Below are 16,058 nucleotides of genomic sequence, written 5' to 3'. Positions count from 1 at the left end.
TGATTTTATGAGGCATCCATAACCAAACCGACTTAACAGGAAATAAAGTCAAGGAAAATGTAAATGTAACATTTCATTTCAGTTATTGTATATGTACAGACTTTGCCTACAATGGACATTGACGCAAATTGAAAGCCAAGATTTTGATGAAGTATACCCAGTTGCAGGAAATACAATTTCACAATGAGGGAGAAAATGTGGTTCAGTCAGAAAATCAAATAATACGGAGCCCATTCCCATTTCAATATCCTCGATAAACATCAGTGGAAGACTCTTTGCTTTCCAGACAGAATCTCATTCAATCAAGTGCTACCTTAGACCAGAGACTGGGCAGTAATTTACTGGGTTTTTACCGTTTATTTTGTCTTAATGTGCATGGAGCAACAAGCAGAAGGAAAAACCCGCTCATTTGACTCATCTCTGCATGTTTTTAGAAAAATGACTTTGTCAATCCACGCAGGTACAGTCAGTAACATAAACCCTCCAAATAATAGATAGATAAGGAAACTCAATTTAATCGTTTATATAAATAAGACTTTTTTATTCCAAATCCTTTGTCTCCTGTGAAATAATCTCCACTGTACTTAAATGAATGATAATAATAGAGATGCTTTTTACAGGAATCTGTGCAGCTCCCATCCATCAACACACAAAGCCCAGATAATACATGTGATGGCTGCCCTGCCTTCATTAACTATGCATGTCACATCCATGTCTAGTTTGATGGATAACTTCTTGGCACCTCAGTACATATCAGTGAAGCACTTGACCTTTATCGATACGACCCACTTCAATATACTAAGCAATGAGGGGCTCCTTCAATTTAATACATGATTGGTTTCATCAAAAGCCTGCGCTGGTCATGAGTGAAGATCTGTTTAGATTTATGTGGCTACCGTGTTGCTAAATGAATGAAATTAAAAGAACTCTTAAGATGAATGGAATGTTAAACAGTAGAAGAATGAATAAAAGATTAGCGTGTACGCCTACAATAAATGCAGGTCAATGATTTTAACCCATGCAATTATTTAGACAAATGCTTGTTTCCACTATCAGACAATCTAGCTGGTACATCTAAATGGGACCGAGATCCCTCTTTTTACCAAGCAAATGTACACATATAGAATTTGTACACAGACTGTGAGAGGTGAAAGACGCTGTAATAACAATACCTGGGATACAGCAGCCACTAGCAATGGTGGAGTTACAGTCAGAGAGGTGTTAAGTTCTTTTATAATTGGTTGTCTTTGATCTCTGCTCTCTGCAGGAGGCTGCTTATGATCCGTCCCCGGAGGAACCCCCTCTGTGGGCCTCCGACGGATCTGAAACCTCCTGGTTCTCATCGTTTTCCAGAATCGAAGACAACACACCCAGTAGCTTATTCTGATGTAAGGATTTCACTGATATTTGAAGGTCAACAACTGTCTTTTCAGCCTGAAGCTTCCACTAGCTGATATTTTGCACCGGAATTCAATTTCTCTCTTGATGATCCGAAGTGGGACCTCCATGCTAGGACTAGAACGTTTTAATCCATTTTTTTTTCCCAAATTATATTTTCATTATATTTTGCCTACTGTCTAGGGTCGAAGCAAAGACCGAACATTTAGAGGAAATCTGTTTGTAATTGCCAATTTCTGGAATTATTCTCTATAAAATAGCCAGGGGCATAAGTGGTTGAAGTCCACATAGTTTTAAATGAGACTCTAACATTCTGCATTTTTTTATGCATTTCCTGTTTTATTTTGTAGTACTCACCTCTCTTGTCAAAGGACAGTTTCCTGTCCTCATGTGCTTCCCGCCCTTCATCAGCCACACCTGTTGCCAATTAATCATCTGCCCCATATTATCCTCACAGTCATCCCTGTGTATATATACTTCCTGTTTCCCATGCCCCCTTGCCAGATTGTCTTTGTCCCCTTATGTGTTCACTGCTTTCTTTTTTCCTGGCATTTTCTTCTGTAGTTTTTGGCTGGACTGCTACAGCTGGTCGAGTGTTGGAATTTCCTCATTGATCGTTGCTCTTTCATTATGATTTAGCACAAACAAGCAGTACTGCAGTCCTGATTTCATGCAGGAAACAGGAAGAGGAGAGAAGGACAATGATAACACGGCTACAGAGACTCGGATGAGTGGAGATCAGGATTAAAGATGTGCTTGATGGAGAGGAGAAAATGTATATTTAGGTTTTTGAAAACAACCGGGCTAAATACAAGATTGTAATGGATGATCAAAGACTTTTCAGACCTTATGACTGACTTTTTTTCTAAGAAGAACTTACAAACGAACTTAGCATAATTTTGGACAAACCTTAGCAACTTTCCATAGAAGAGAGCCTTTATTACTCCAAGAACCTGAGGTAGGGTTTTCCCTCTTCCCTCTTTAACTTATGCGTATGTTCTTATGGTGATTTTGTCAGACATCGCAGTTATAAAATCTGGATTTTGGCAGTGCAGAGCAGCAGCCTTGAAATGTGACTGCTGGTTAACATGTATCTTAATTTTTTCATATGTGTTCCATAGTCTAAACAAAAACAGAAAAATATGTAAAAGAGAAAAAGCTTTATTTGAAAATGGGCTGTATTAAAATACTTTATGTCAGCACAGATAATGGGAGAAAAACCAGGGCTGAATCTGACAAACACTAGGCAGAATGCAAATATGAGACACTGTCCAGCCTTATAGTAGTTTTTGGCCTAGTCCTGTTTGACTTTGCTATAGTTTCACCAGGTCATGGATTTTTGCCAACTCTCTGTCTGCTTTGTTTGACTTTTTTGGACTGCCTACCTATGTATGACCTTTTGGACCATCAGTAAAGACTTTGCCTTTTTGAACTCAGCCTTGCATCTAGTGAGTTTATCTGCATCTGAGTCTTGTTTCAGAGATACATTTGTACCAAGAATGGGCATTTATCATGTTTCTGAATGAAAAGAAGCAGATAATATCTGTACTGCAGTAAACTCACACCTCTTACAACTTGGAATTTGCGCCCTTTTAAATTGAGATTTAGATATAAAATGTTTTAATAAAATGTCCCTAATTTTTTCGTAATGTGAATGTGGGGACCTATAAGTAATGCTTGTAACTAAGGTAATATTCTCACAGATTCATCTTGCTGTCAAACAGTGCTTTCCACTTTCACACTTATGCCAAGCTCTTGATGACTCAAATTGCAGATCTGCAGTGTAATACAGTGCAATAGGTGCATAGCTGTGATTATGCATAGGTATATGCTATTTCAATGGTTCACAAACTATAGTGTCAAGACAAAGGGCATTTGGTGGCCAAAACACATATTTGCAGCTGGCCCTGTACTCCTCGGACGCCTCTCCAAACTGGGAGCATGTCGATCCGAATGTCCTGCAGGTAATACACTGACTATGTATAAGTACCTCACACAACCCCGCAAAAAATAATCCAAACTGTCACTTTAATAAGCAAAACCACTTGAGCATAAATCAATTCTGGTTGTGCTCCTTTTCCAAAGTAATTTTTTTTTTGTTTCCCCCAAACAAACCACATGACATCCCTAGTGTTCACCATGGAAACCACTGATTGGTCGATATAATGTTTTAGAATGACAGGTCGTTGTTGGGAACCCACCGGGAGCACCAGGACATTTCCCCGTCGCCTGAGGCTCCTTTTGGTCTGCGCCGTGAACAGTTGAGCAGGAGCGAGTTGACGGATGTCTTGCATCACCTCACCTGTGTATGACGGCTACCTGAAGTGCTGCGGCTCGCAGTGTGTGTCCACACACTGCTGCTGCAGTGTTGCTACTGCCAGCCCTCTCTTTCTACTTTGAGTTTGCCTTTGGTAATGGCCATCAATAATAATAATTATCCATTGTTGATGAGCAGTCAGTAACCAGAAAGCAGTTTTTGATTTTTGTTCACCTTGTTTACCAGCACAAGAGACAGAGAGAGAGAGAGAGAGCACACTTGAAAACTTCTGACCTCCACCTACTGTTTATTAACTTATTGACATAATATAATTATAGTCTACATGGGTTTTGCTGCTATGACTATAGTACAAATTTGGCCTCCACTTTCTCCTGTAAGAACATGCAATTTCTAAATATATATATATATTATATAAACGTATATTATAAAGAACATATTTTTTGGTTGGTCAGTCACAAATGAAGCTTAGTGCGAAAGTTCAGTCAGGAATACTATCTCCTTATGCACGCCTTCTAAGTCACAAGCAAAGTTTCCCGCTATCTATAAGCTCCACCCGCTCATTCACATCTTCACCCAATCACAACCTTACACAGTGGCCTTCAGCCAATCACCTGTAAGCAGTCAAACTTTAAAAATGATCTCTCTCTCTGTTGTCATCCAGCTGTCAATTCAGCACCGTGAAGAATCTGCGAACCACCTCCACCCCTTCTCCACCTCAACCATGGACACCAGACCATCTCCAATCAAACCATCCTGTCAGAAGTTTCCCTCATGAAAACGTTCCTATTCTCGAGCTCCATTCCTCATCACCACCAGCAGTGTCTAGACTCCAGGGGAAGATTCCTCTTATTGGAAAGGCCTTAAACCTATGGGTCTTGCCCATGGTGATCAAATTAAATTAAATGTTTCTATTTTCTAAAGGGGATAACTTTTTTCCCACATGAACAAAGTGGTCAATTCTGGTACCTGTTACATCAACGAATAAGATTAGCCTTTACATGAGCCTGTGATGGAGTCAAATTTCCAGTCTGAGCCCCTGATGACAGGCCACTAGTTGATGCCACTTCTTCTGCGCCACTTGCTTGTTGTTTCAGATTTATTCCTGCAGGGATTGGTTTGTTGTCTGCCTGTGTCCCCAAGAGAGAGTCTGTCATTCATAGCTGAACTGTTTATTTTTTGACCTTTGCATTCGTCGTATCCATCTGTCCTTTGGTTGGCTTTGCGAACAGAGCCATGTCCTCGGAGGCAAGGCGAGATGAAAGATTCATACAGGCACACGCAGTGTGAGAGAGGTAGAGGGAGATCTCCACCAGAGAGAGTTAATTAGGATCTCCTTTCCCAGGCAATCACTCTGCTCTTGACATTTCATCTCACTTTTTCCTGAACAAATCTCCCTACGACTAGAGGAGACAGGCAGAGAGAATGGCAGGTAGACAGAGAGAAAGTGCTTGACCTTGGTTAGGTGTTGTGATGCATTGCTGGTTTTAGCCCACATCAGTCTGCCTGCCCATGATAACGTTCAACATGAAACAGTGGAATAATCCCAAACCTCTCGAAGCAGCCTGTCTCAAACAGCCTACCTCCTTTCACCTGAAACGAAGAGGCCTTTATTTCCTCCCCGCCCGTGCAAATCCATTATTTTGTTGGAGAAGCACACATATGAATGTTCCATGGGCCCATTTCAGATAGTCCAAGGTTGTCCTGCTGCAAAATTAAAATGGTGAAACAGGGAAACACATTCATACGCAAATCAGTCCCAGTGGTGAGGTTAGAGCGAGTGCAGAGATACAATGAAAGAACAAAACAGGCCATCAACACTTGTGATTTTTTTTCTTCACATGACAATAGAAATAGGAAACATAATCATAGCTTGGCTAAATTGAAAACCTTCAGTGTTCATTGTGAAAGAGATGGATCCGATGATCAAACCGTAACAAGAGAAAGCCTTGGTCTGAGAGAGACGGAGAGAAAGAGAGAGTGTGTGTGTGAGGAGGTAAAATGTGTTTATTGTCCCCATCTCCCTGTCTGTCATTTGAAATTGGAGAGAGCAGACTGTATTATTGGACACCAGTGCCAGTCCCAGCCAATGATCTGGCTCCGTGATAGATCTGTTTAATGCACACTTTATAGCTGGCAATCCCCTGCTGAGGATTTTTCAGAAAGCTGAAAGAGTGGTTATAGGTAACCTGCTCACAGAGAAAGGGTGGAAATTACCGTTCTGAAATGACTTCAACCCAAAGCTCAAAGCGGCAGCATGTCTCTCAGACCCCCTGAACCCTTTTTGGCTGGGCTGAAATAGTTGACTGAATTTCCTCACCTCAAAGATTTCATCATGATAGGAGCAAAAAGAGAGAGAGAGAGAGAGAGAGAGAGAGGGGGAGAGAGAGAGAGAGAGAGAGAGCAAGTAACACAAGTGGGAATGTTTGTGACAAAACACATAATAAGGTAGAAATGTGACTTACTGTTGACTCTACAACAGTGGGATTTTACAGTCATTGATGGCTGCCTTTATGTAGTCACACATACAGCCATTTTTATTTCAGGCTGACTGAACACACATCACATTACTTGTATACTGCGTTTTGCTGTGTGATAAATAAAGAACATCTGGGCTTTGCTGTAAAATGCATTTTTGAAAATTAAACCAAACACGTGATGTCTTAATCTCAATCTCAATCTCATCTTTATTTTGTTTACATCTAGGCTTCTTTGACCACAGCTACAACCTGATTACGGCTGTGATCCACGGAGTCACATGACGGGAGACCTGAGAGGTCATCCAACCGGTGACGGGTATTCAGAAGCCCTTGGCAGAGGTTGGCCACATTATGGATTCGCTCATTAAAACCTTTGTATGGGAGTAGGTCAGCTGGGTTCTGACAGGCGTCAGTGAGATGAATGACTCTGTCACAAACACACTCACACACACATACTTCCAGCCTTGCCACCCAGTGAGGGCAACCGCTGCCAGTAGGAACAGTAGTCATGGAAATGAGGGTCGCTAACCCTACCATGCTTAATTCATAAATCTACTGCTGTGACCGCTGATGAAGCCAGTGTTTAACTGTGGAGTTTCTCAAACCATTTCTTGTTTTTAGACGTAAGCAATAAAGATAATAGTGAAATTATTATTTTCATTTTTTTTTTTATATATCTGTCAGCTTGGAGGTAGTATGCTATGATTTGATCATCATCATCATCCAAATTAGATTTTTTTTTTCTACAGGATGTTGCTGGAGAAGCATCACTTAGAGACTGATTTCATTTACATTGTTGACATTTCATTAGTGCTTGCACTACGACAAGCAAGAAGTGGAGAAATACAAGAAATTTTGCCATTTCTTGACATTTGTGTCAAGGTTTTGGAAACCTCTGTTCTCTTTGTACATGCTGTGGTGCAGGAGGCAGATTCTCACAGAATGCAGCCAAATGTCAAGTCAAGAGTTAACATCAGGTCTAGTCTTTAAAATGGGTTAAAGGTAAATATATATTATATATATCATATTATATATATATTATATGATGATGGGCCTATTGATTTCACAAGTATGCTTACTTTAGATTGCTTTCACGACTAGGCAAAACACAATCATTCAACCCAGATATTTTAAAAGTATTTTTAACTGTGAAATTAATATATTATATTATCATTCGGACTCTGGTCCTGCCCTGGTCCTGCCCTAACTCTTAGTCTGAGCTCTTTGTTTCTCCACCTTCTGTATACCGGCTACAATTCACTTCTTCTGTTTACTTTAGCTCAAGGGTTTTAGAGTCACTGTGTGGTACAGATCCCATGGAAGCTCCTCTGAGACCAGCTCAGTTTGCTGTGTTTGTTGATTCAGGGTCACACACCTGTCTGATAGAAATACAATGAAATGTGGGCAAGGAAGGTTTGTCAAAGTCAGAACGCCTGTCTGTGCCATACCAATCTTTGAAAGACTGTCTGTGCATGACTGAAGTGCTCATCTTTGGTCGATATATATTTGACTCTTATCTAAAGTGGTTGAGTGAGATAGAAAGTGAGGGCTTCATTTCTACATCAAGAACATTACTGTAATAATCAGGGACATATAATGTCTTAACATATCCCATTAATGTAGAGCACCAGGCCAGTGAATGACCATGTGAAGCAGAAGGTCCAGGAAGAAATTAGTGAGAAAAAAGAAAACTGAAGCACTGAGAAAGGTAAAGGAGTTTTTCTATCCAGATAAGAGTATATTAGAGTGAGTACAAGTAGAAGATGAGGGAATGTGATGCAGTGTGGAGAGGAGGACAAGGTTTATATAAGAAGAGAAAGACTTAATATTTCCAAAAAAGACTTAATAATCAGGTCTTTTAAGGTCAGCAAAAGAAATAAAATATGATGAAGTACCAAGTTCAACTTAAAGTAATGATTATTTTCCTCCAACACAATTACAGTGATTTTAGTATAAAATCCCTCAATTAAAGACCCAATTCCCTTTAATGCCACTTTCTCACCATTTATTTAGTCCCCAGATTTAGCCGCTCTTTCATCACAGCACAATGGATTATTTTCAGCCTTAAAGCTTAGATCTTGATAAGGCATCAAACGTTTGTCCAGAGACATTTCAAACAATGGCAATCTTGAAAGAGACAAATTGTGATTATCAGCTCGCCTGCAATTAATTAGGATGTCATTTGTAGTGAAATGAACTCAAAGAGAAATAACTGACAAATTATGAAACTAGCTAATTGTCTCAGATAATGCATGGCTTAATGCGGTAATGTTTTTTTTCTCTTCTCGCTGCCTTTCATGTCTTTTCCCGTGGCGGTTACCATGTACATCAACAGCCATGTGCTCTGGTGCAGTGTCCTCCAGCAAAAACACACTGAACCCCTGTCTACTCGGTGTTGTAAGCTCATGCATGAGGACGTTCCACTGTTAATATGGAGACCTGGAAAATGTCCCACTCTCCCCTAAATTACACTTCTTTTCCTCTTGACTTTCTTAAATTCCTTGAAAATGTTCATAATCCTGTCTTGTTAGCCAAAAAATGTTCTTATGATGTGTGCCCTGACCTCTGATCTATGACCCTAAAAATTAGTTGCTTATAATATTGGCAGGCCACGTACGAACTGAAGCTTACTCTGTCCCAGTGGAAATGGACTTTAGCTGTAACTGAGATGCACATCCTGTCTTACCCTTGGACAGCAGAAGAGCTTAGTACTTGTTATAATGTTGGGGTAGACTGACCTTAAACTCTTAACAAAAGTAGTGTTTAGCCATGCTATAACAGGTCAAACAGTCCATGTTTGCACATCATGTATTCTAATGACTTGGTGAACACTTGACCTAAACTCCAGAGCAATCATGAGTTTGGAATCTGTTTTGTTTTTTAGTGAAATATAACAACTATAGGATGAATTTACCTCCTCCCTTAACATGAGTTGCAATGACTTTCTCTGTAGCATCACCATCAGGCCACACTCTTAATTTGTCCAGTACGGTTTATGACCAAATACATGCACAACTAATGACTAAGAGCCAACTACCTAATATTAGCTCAATGCTACGTACACAGACGACACAGGAAGCGACTCAGCAAAGTTTTTCCGTCGTCTATCTCCTGAAGCTGCGGCTGCTTCTGCTCTGCTGACTTGATGCTAATTTTACCTTTTGTCCCTTGGTGCCTGCATTTGTGTGACTGTTGTTGCAATCCTCATTCAACTTCCTTTCAGCCAGGGTGAACATGATCACTGTAGCTGGCAGCTAGTGGACACAAATTCAGTCTATTTATAGACACTTGCAGAGATCCAAGGCAGTTAGCAATATTATATTACCTATCTATGGAGCAGCTTTTGTTGTGTTGTTAATTTACTATTTTCCAGTCTGTTATGCCGTATAGTGTATTGGAATGTGATTTTAAATGAGGTGTGTGATTAGATCTCAGTGAGAATTGCCTTGTTTTCGACAAAGCTAATGGACATCCTAATAAATGAAATTAAATTACATTTGTGCACAAATTAAGCAGATTCTATTTCTCACCTTTCTCACCTGCTTTTTAACACCTCCTGTCAAAGTATGGTTGAGCAGGGCATCATCATCATGAGCATATTCTCACTCTAAGCTGGACCTGATGAGTGTTACAGGTACATTAAATGTTCATATTGGAAATATCCTTTTTTTAAATAATAAAATAAAAATAACCCTAAAAATAGTAGTCTTTTTCTTCCTATCACACAGTATCCCTACGTTCCAAAAAGCTTCCTCCAATTTCAGATGATAATTTAGCTCCATACCACGCCCTAATGATTATTGATACGTATTATCATTGAATGAAATGTGCTTAGTGTGCTTGAAATTGAATTGGGAGGCGTACGTTTGCTTTGATGCCGCGGGGCAAATACCAAGAGTCATTAGATGCGCTCCTTAGATAAAAACGTAAACTCTCTTCCGCTGCAGATCCAGCTCCCTCTGGCTGATAGAGAGCCTTATTAGGAAAATATTGTCTGACTTGTTCCTTCGCTCTGCTGTACAATTATATCAATGAATGTAAGAAACAAAACACACAACAATCAACACTGAGAATAGCTTGAAGTCAAAGAAGTCAGTTTGAAGAGGGTGTCTGAATTACGCTTACTATTAGATGCTTGTAACATAGGTGATCTTGAAATTGAAAGCCACTCATTTATAGAGTCACTGAAAGAGACAGGTTTTTACATCAGTCACCTATTTTGACATAAATTTAAATTTAGTTAAAATGATTTTACATAAAGTAGGAATACATTAACATTGTGTGAATGTTGCTAATGAGCCTCACGCCTTAACGACAAGCTTTAATAAAAAATAAAAGCTATTCTTTGATTGAATCAAATTTAGTATTAATCATCTTGTCTTCTACTGACATTTTTATTGTACATTATTAACACACACACACACACACACACACACACACACACACACACTTATTACTTATTTCTAGGTTTCCATATAGGAACAGTATTGTACTTGTTTATTATTAAACAGTTTAGAGTGAAAATGTAAAAAAATATAAATGATGTGTAGAATTAATACATTTAGATGTTTTTGATAACTACGACATATCTACAGTTTATCACATGCTGTCTATCTTTATCATTCATTATTTGCAATGGTGTGAGCATTTGTTGTTGACAAGTAAACCAGTGTAATATACAGTCCAGTCTCCATATAGACCGGACTTAAATCTTTATTATCTGATTTTTTTGGCCACTTGGGAGCAGGTGAAACAAGCTGTAAACACAACATCGACATATTATCACCTTATAAAGTTGCTATGGCAAACTTCTTAGCAATAGGCAGCTTCTTTACTCTTTCAGCAGACCCTGAGCAATGTTAGCATTCATTTGGAGTTTTGTTTGTGGCTGCTTCACGAATTTAAGTCCAATATCCACCAACTCCTGAGGGAAATATCTGACTCTTTAGCTGCTAAATGCTCCACTATGTTCACCAGCTACTTGCTAACTTTGTTTGTCTGTTTGTTGCTGGGCAGGTAGTATACAGTAGGTTTATCGGAGCGTGTGTGTGTGTGTGTGTGTGTGTGTGTGTGTGTGTGTTTGTGTGTGTGTGTGTGTGTGTGTGTTTTGTTTTATTTTATTTTTGATATAAAGAATATCTATTATGGCAGCCTGTATTCACAATAACTTAAACACTATTGGCTGAATTTGAATAAACGACATTAGCCAGTGTGCAGCAGGTGTGCTAACTGACATTAGTGTGTGATGAGTCTCCAATCATGCAAAGTAAAATGACAAACAGTGGCCAGACTTCAGGTCCATGGTGCATGTTGTTGTTGTTCTGCCTTTATCAAACCAGAGCTGTTTTAATCAAGTCATTTCCATCAAAACACGTTAAACGTTACACAAGCATCACATTCCCTCAAGTTAATACGATTTTATTTAAATGTATTTGTCAGTTCTTTGCATAGTTGCTACATCAACTACATTACACTGTTCATGTTAATGTACAATAGATTCATTCATTTTGATGTATTCCATACATACTGTAGGTAACATCATATGCAAATATCTTACCTTGTATGCATACATTACACAGTATTTACTGTAATTTTGTCTCAGTTGTCATGGTTACCGTTCTTTATTTTGTCCATTTAACACGTTCCGTTGGTGAGTCTTTAGTGTTCTTTGTAATCAACCTGTTTACTCTTTTTTAGATTCCATATTTTTGCAGTACCTACCTTAAAGATCATTAAAATTCCACTTTAAAGTTTCACTCTATCTAGTGTAAGAAAAATGTGAACAGACTTCGCTCCCTGTCGTCCTGCTGCACCCTACAGTACACCGTGTACATCAGCATGCTCCTCTGCTGCTCTGTCGCTTGTTGACCGCAGACGACCTCATCATTCCTCCAGTCCCAGGTGAACTGGAGCAGCTGACTAACTCTGAAGGCTGTCAAGCTCAAGATGTTATTGCCCTTAATAGGGAAGTTTGCAATGTAGACACACGACACGACACGACACGACACGACACGACACGACACATGACCACAACAAATTACAGAAACATACAACATAAAGTACATTGTTAAAATCTCCTCTTTTCTTTTGCCTTTAGCAAATCTTCTTCCTCATAAAAACAGCACAGTGCAGCATCGCAACCTCTGTGTCAAACAACAAGAGTGATCTGCACTCCTTGTGAACCGGCTTTGCACTTTCTCGCCGGAGGAGGTCAGAGGTCAGACACGCGGTCTTACCTCAGGGACAAGAAGGCTCCCGTTCCAGCCACAAAATCTTCACCCTGTCCACCTCACTGCTGACTACTCGTTCACGCAGCAGCAGGTTCAGCAGATTATTCATGATGACACGGGCACGTGCATCCCGTAGTTTGCAGTACCTGTTTATTCATAGGCTTATTGTAGAGTGCTCTCCGCAGCTGAGAATGTACTTTCATATGGAGTGAGGAAGGGGTGAAAGTGGTTCATATACACACACACTATATAAATATTGATGCCAGAAAACACACGAATGCTGCATTCACATAAGAATTGGTATGATCCTCCTCTAAACATAGGCTTTTACAAAATATTTGGTGAACCTATGTGGCTTCAGTGAGTTGGAATGCAATATGCAATTATTCAGACAACGTACTGAGATAAGTGTTCTATTTATAAATAACAATAACGTTTATTGCAACTTTCCAGTCAGCTTTGTCATTCACTTCGGCAGAGCTGAAATGGTCCCATGCTTGTTGCACCTACAAGCTTTGAATATGTGAATAGGACATTTTGAATGTAAAGTAGATTTTTTTTAATGGTTTTAAGAATTGTATTACTTCAAATACATCAAAATTTATTTTTTTAATGTCTCAAGAAAATAAAAATGTTGATCCTAAATATGATGATCTGGAGATTCCTTCAGGTACAGTAAGCTCCTTTGAGGGAAACTATAATGACACCGTTGCTGTTAGAGACTCAGGAGACGAGTTTACATCCACCTTAAAAATGTTATTAATATGCAGCTGAGGCAATAAAGTAAATATGACAGTGCTTGTGTAAACAGAACATTTTATTTCATTAATGCAGTTATGCTGTTGATCATTATGAGGATAAATTACACGGAAACTTTTTGCACAGTTTTGTTTACATTCACATTAATGGCACCATTTAGGTTATGGGATATTAGACGGTTTAAAGTTGTTTATGTGGCATTTAGTTATTACACTGAATAAATCCTGAAACAATTAATAAACAGACTGGCTTGGTTTTGTCACTAGAAACAGCAGGTCGCTTTAACAGCTGCATTAGTCATCTCTGGTTTGATAATAGGTTACCCAGAAATAGCTGCAGAGACAAAGCCTGTTAATTTCAGACAACATGTGTGGTACAGTCAGCACAACCACTAACTTCACAGTTTAAAAACGAGAGACAAAATCCTATTTAGTTTCTCCGTTTCTTCAGTCATGAGGAGGATGGACCTTATAGTTCCCAATGTGAAATGGCAGCAGGTCTGGCCTGTTCTGGAAGGTTAAGTTCAATGATGACCCTGAAGAAATTGTGTCACTTTCCGACCAGTTCAAAGAGGCTACAGATAGTTAATAAGTATCAGACGATACTAAGTAATCAGAGACATGCTTTTTTGGCCATTCATATCATATGCCCTTCACATGAAATTCTAGGAGAGAAGAGGGAGCCGGTCAAACAATTTCTTCAAATTATGACTTATAATTAGGACTTATTTTAATTCTAATTAGACATTTATTTTTACATTACTAACACTACAAATATTTGTATTCCTGATCTGGATTGATTCGACTCTTTCTAAAATATTTTCAGCCTCAACAAGATGACACAATATTGCATGAACAGAATAAACAGTATGTCCACTCTTGATGGCATACAATGACAAGCATCTTAAGTCAGTTAGTAATCTATCTGTAATTATCATTAAACTATATGCTTTTCATTGATATACTGTATTATTTTTCTCTTTATTATTACTGGTTTTATTTCTAGTTGTTTGCATATATTGTGTACTTGCCTACAGTTTGTTCTGTATTCTTTTTCCTACTGACTCAAATAAATTTTTCCTACTGTTTCAACCAATTTCTCTAATTTCCTCACTTTGATAAGTACTTATTTCAAATCTTTAGGTTAGGACGAAGTCCGTCTGTGGTGAATTTGCTGTATAACACACAGCCTTGATGTCACAATACATGTTTTTTTATTGGGTTCAGGTCACCATAGTCAGTCTTCTTCATATTCTCAATACGTGTAGGTGCTCATATTTATGTTGTGCCATACAGTGAAGTAACTTTTTACCTGTTCTTACATAATCAATGTCACATGACTTTGCCTGTCCACATGTGTTCTGTGGGTTTCAAACTGGCCCTGTGGGACCCTTGTAGGAGATGTTGTGGCTGTGTGGGCTGCTGCAATCCATTTGGTCCCTGCACAGTTAGAGCAACAGCTGTGGCTTCTGCACTCCTGCATGTTCAAGGTGGGTATAAGTCCTTGACAAGGATTTACTTTCTCCTGTTGGGATTCTCAAAGGCAGGTTAATGAGTCTCCACACTGGTGACTGGTGAAATACAGTTTTTTTTTTGTTTGTTTGTAGATGACATCACACCTTTCCTTAGATTGTGATCTCCAGTGTGCAACTCACGCACGCCAAGTAGTTCAAGCCAACGCCCATTTTAGAGACACAGAACTCATGGATGTTCAGGTACCTTCAGATACATTTCCTCTATGCGCTACCAGCAGGTCGACATTTTATTGAAATATCTTGACAAATACTGTATCTGATGGACTGTGATTAAATTTTCATTTACTTAAATATCTGGTTTGTGTGTGTGTGACTGACTGTTGCATTCCGGGATGTGGTACTGGTTCTGTATTCTTTTGCAGAACATGTCATTCAGCCACTGAACTGGGACACAGCTATTGTTCTGATTAATATAAGTTTTTAAATAATGTCAGGTATGTCAGTTCGAAGAGCAGAGACTCATGTTGCTTGAGAGACTAATACACCAGTACACAAAAGGTTTAGAACGCCCCCATTTTTATGGTTTTCATTGAAATTTCAGCAGTTCAAGTCTACTGAATAATTCTAAACTGTACAAAGGTAAGCAGTAAACTGCCCAAGGTCAAAAGTCGAAAAGTTGAATGAAAACTGAAAAAATACTTAAATTTTCATAGAAAAAAAGCACTTTTTAACTTCCAGCTGTCCTTCAGCAGTGGAAGTAAATGAAGCATTGAAAGTTAAACAGTTCCTACAGGTGCCCCAACTTTTGTCGATTATTTACAAACCCTCTGTCTGTACAAAGGCGGTGTTGGAACAAACTGTGTTACTACACCCTCTGATGCATTATTAGGACAACACTGTACTGCAGGAAGTAGTGCTGTGTTTTGCGATCAGAATGCTTAGAAAAAGACAACACAGGAGTTCGTCCTACAGCAAGAGAATGATCAAAAACATTAGAACAATAGAACTAGATGGTGGCAAACCTGATATTTTAAAGGTTCTGTGAATGAGATTTTAAACAATAATATAGCAGCAAACTACTAATTCCTATGTAACGATATAATGGATATAATGGAGTACCCACTCTGACACTCACACACGTTGTTTTGGTCTCTAGGACAGAGGCATGTGCATGTTGGTGCATGTGAGCACCTCCTCGTTTAACCATCGGCCCATCCCACTTCTATAAAGACACAGAGATCGCAACATGCAAGATGGCACACTACAGTACAAATGAAATTGACCTTCCAGAATTTCTTCTACTGAAGAAGCTAAGCTTTTCAGCTAAAAAGGCCTCTGAGACAGAGACAGAGATACGACTGGCCATGTTGACTACTGGATCAAATCCCGGTCAGCCGGTGGACCATCAAAACATCTGTAAAGTTTTGGAAGTTTTTACCATC

Source organism: Seriola aureovittata, chromosome 1 (assembly GCF_021018895.1).
Source record: "Seriola aureovittata isolate HTS-2021-v1 ecotype China chromosome 1, ASM2101889v1, whole genome shotgun sequence".
Lineage (NCBI taxonomy): Eukaryota > Metazoa > Chordata > Actinopteri > Carangiformes > Carangidae > Seriola > Seriola aureovittata.
The sequence above is the reverse complement of the archived record's forward strand: the minus strand, read 5'-3'. Positions refer to the sequence as shown.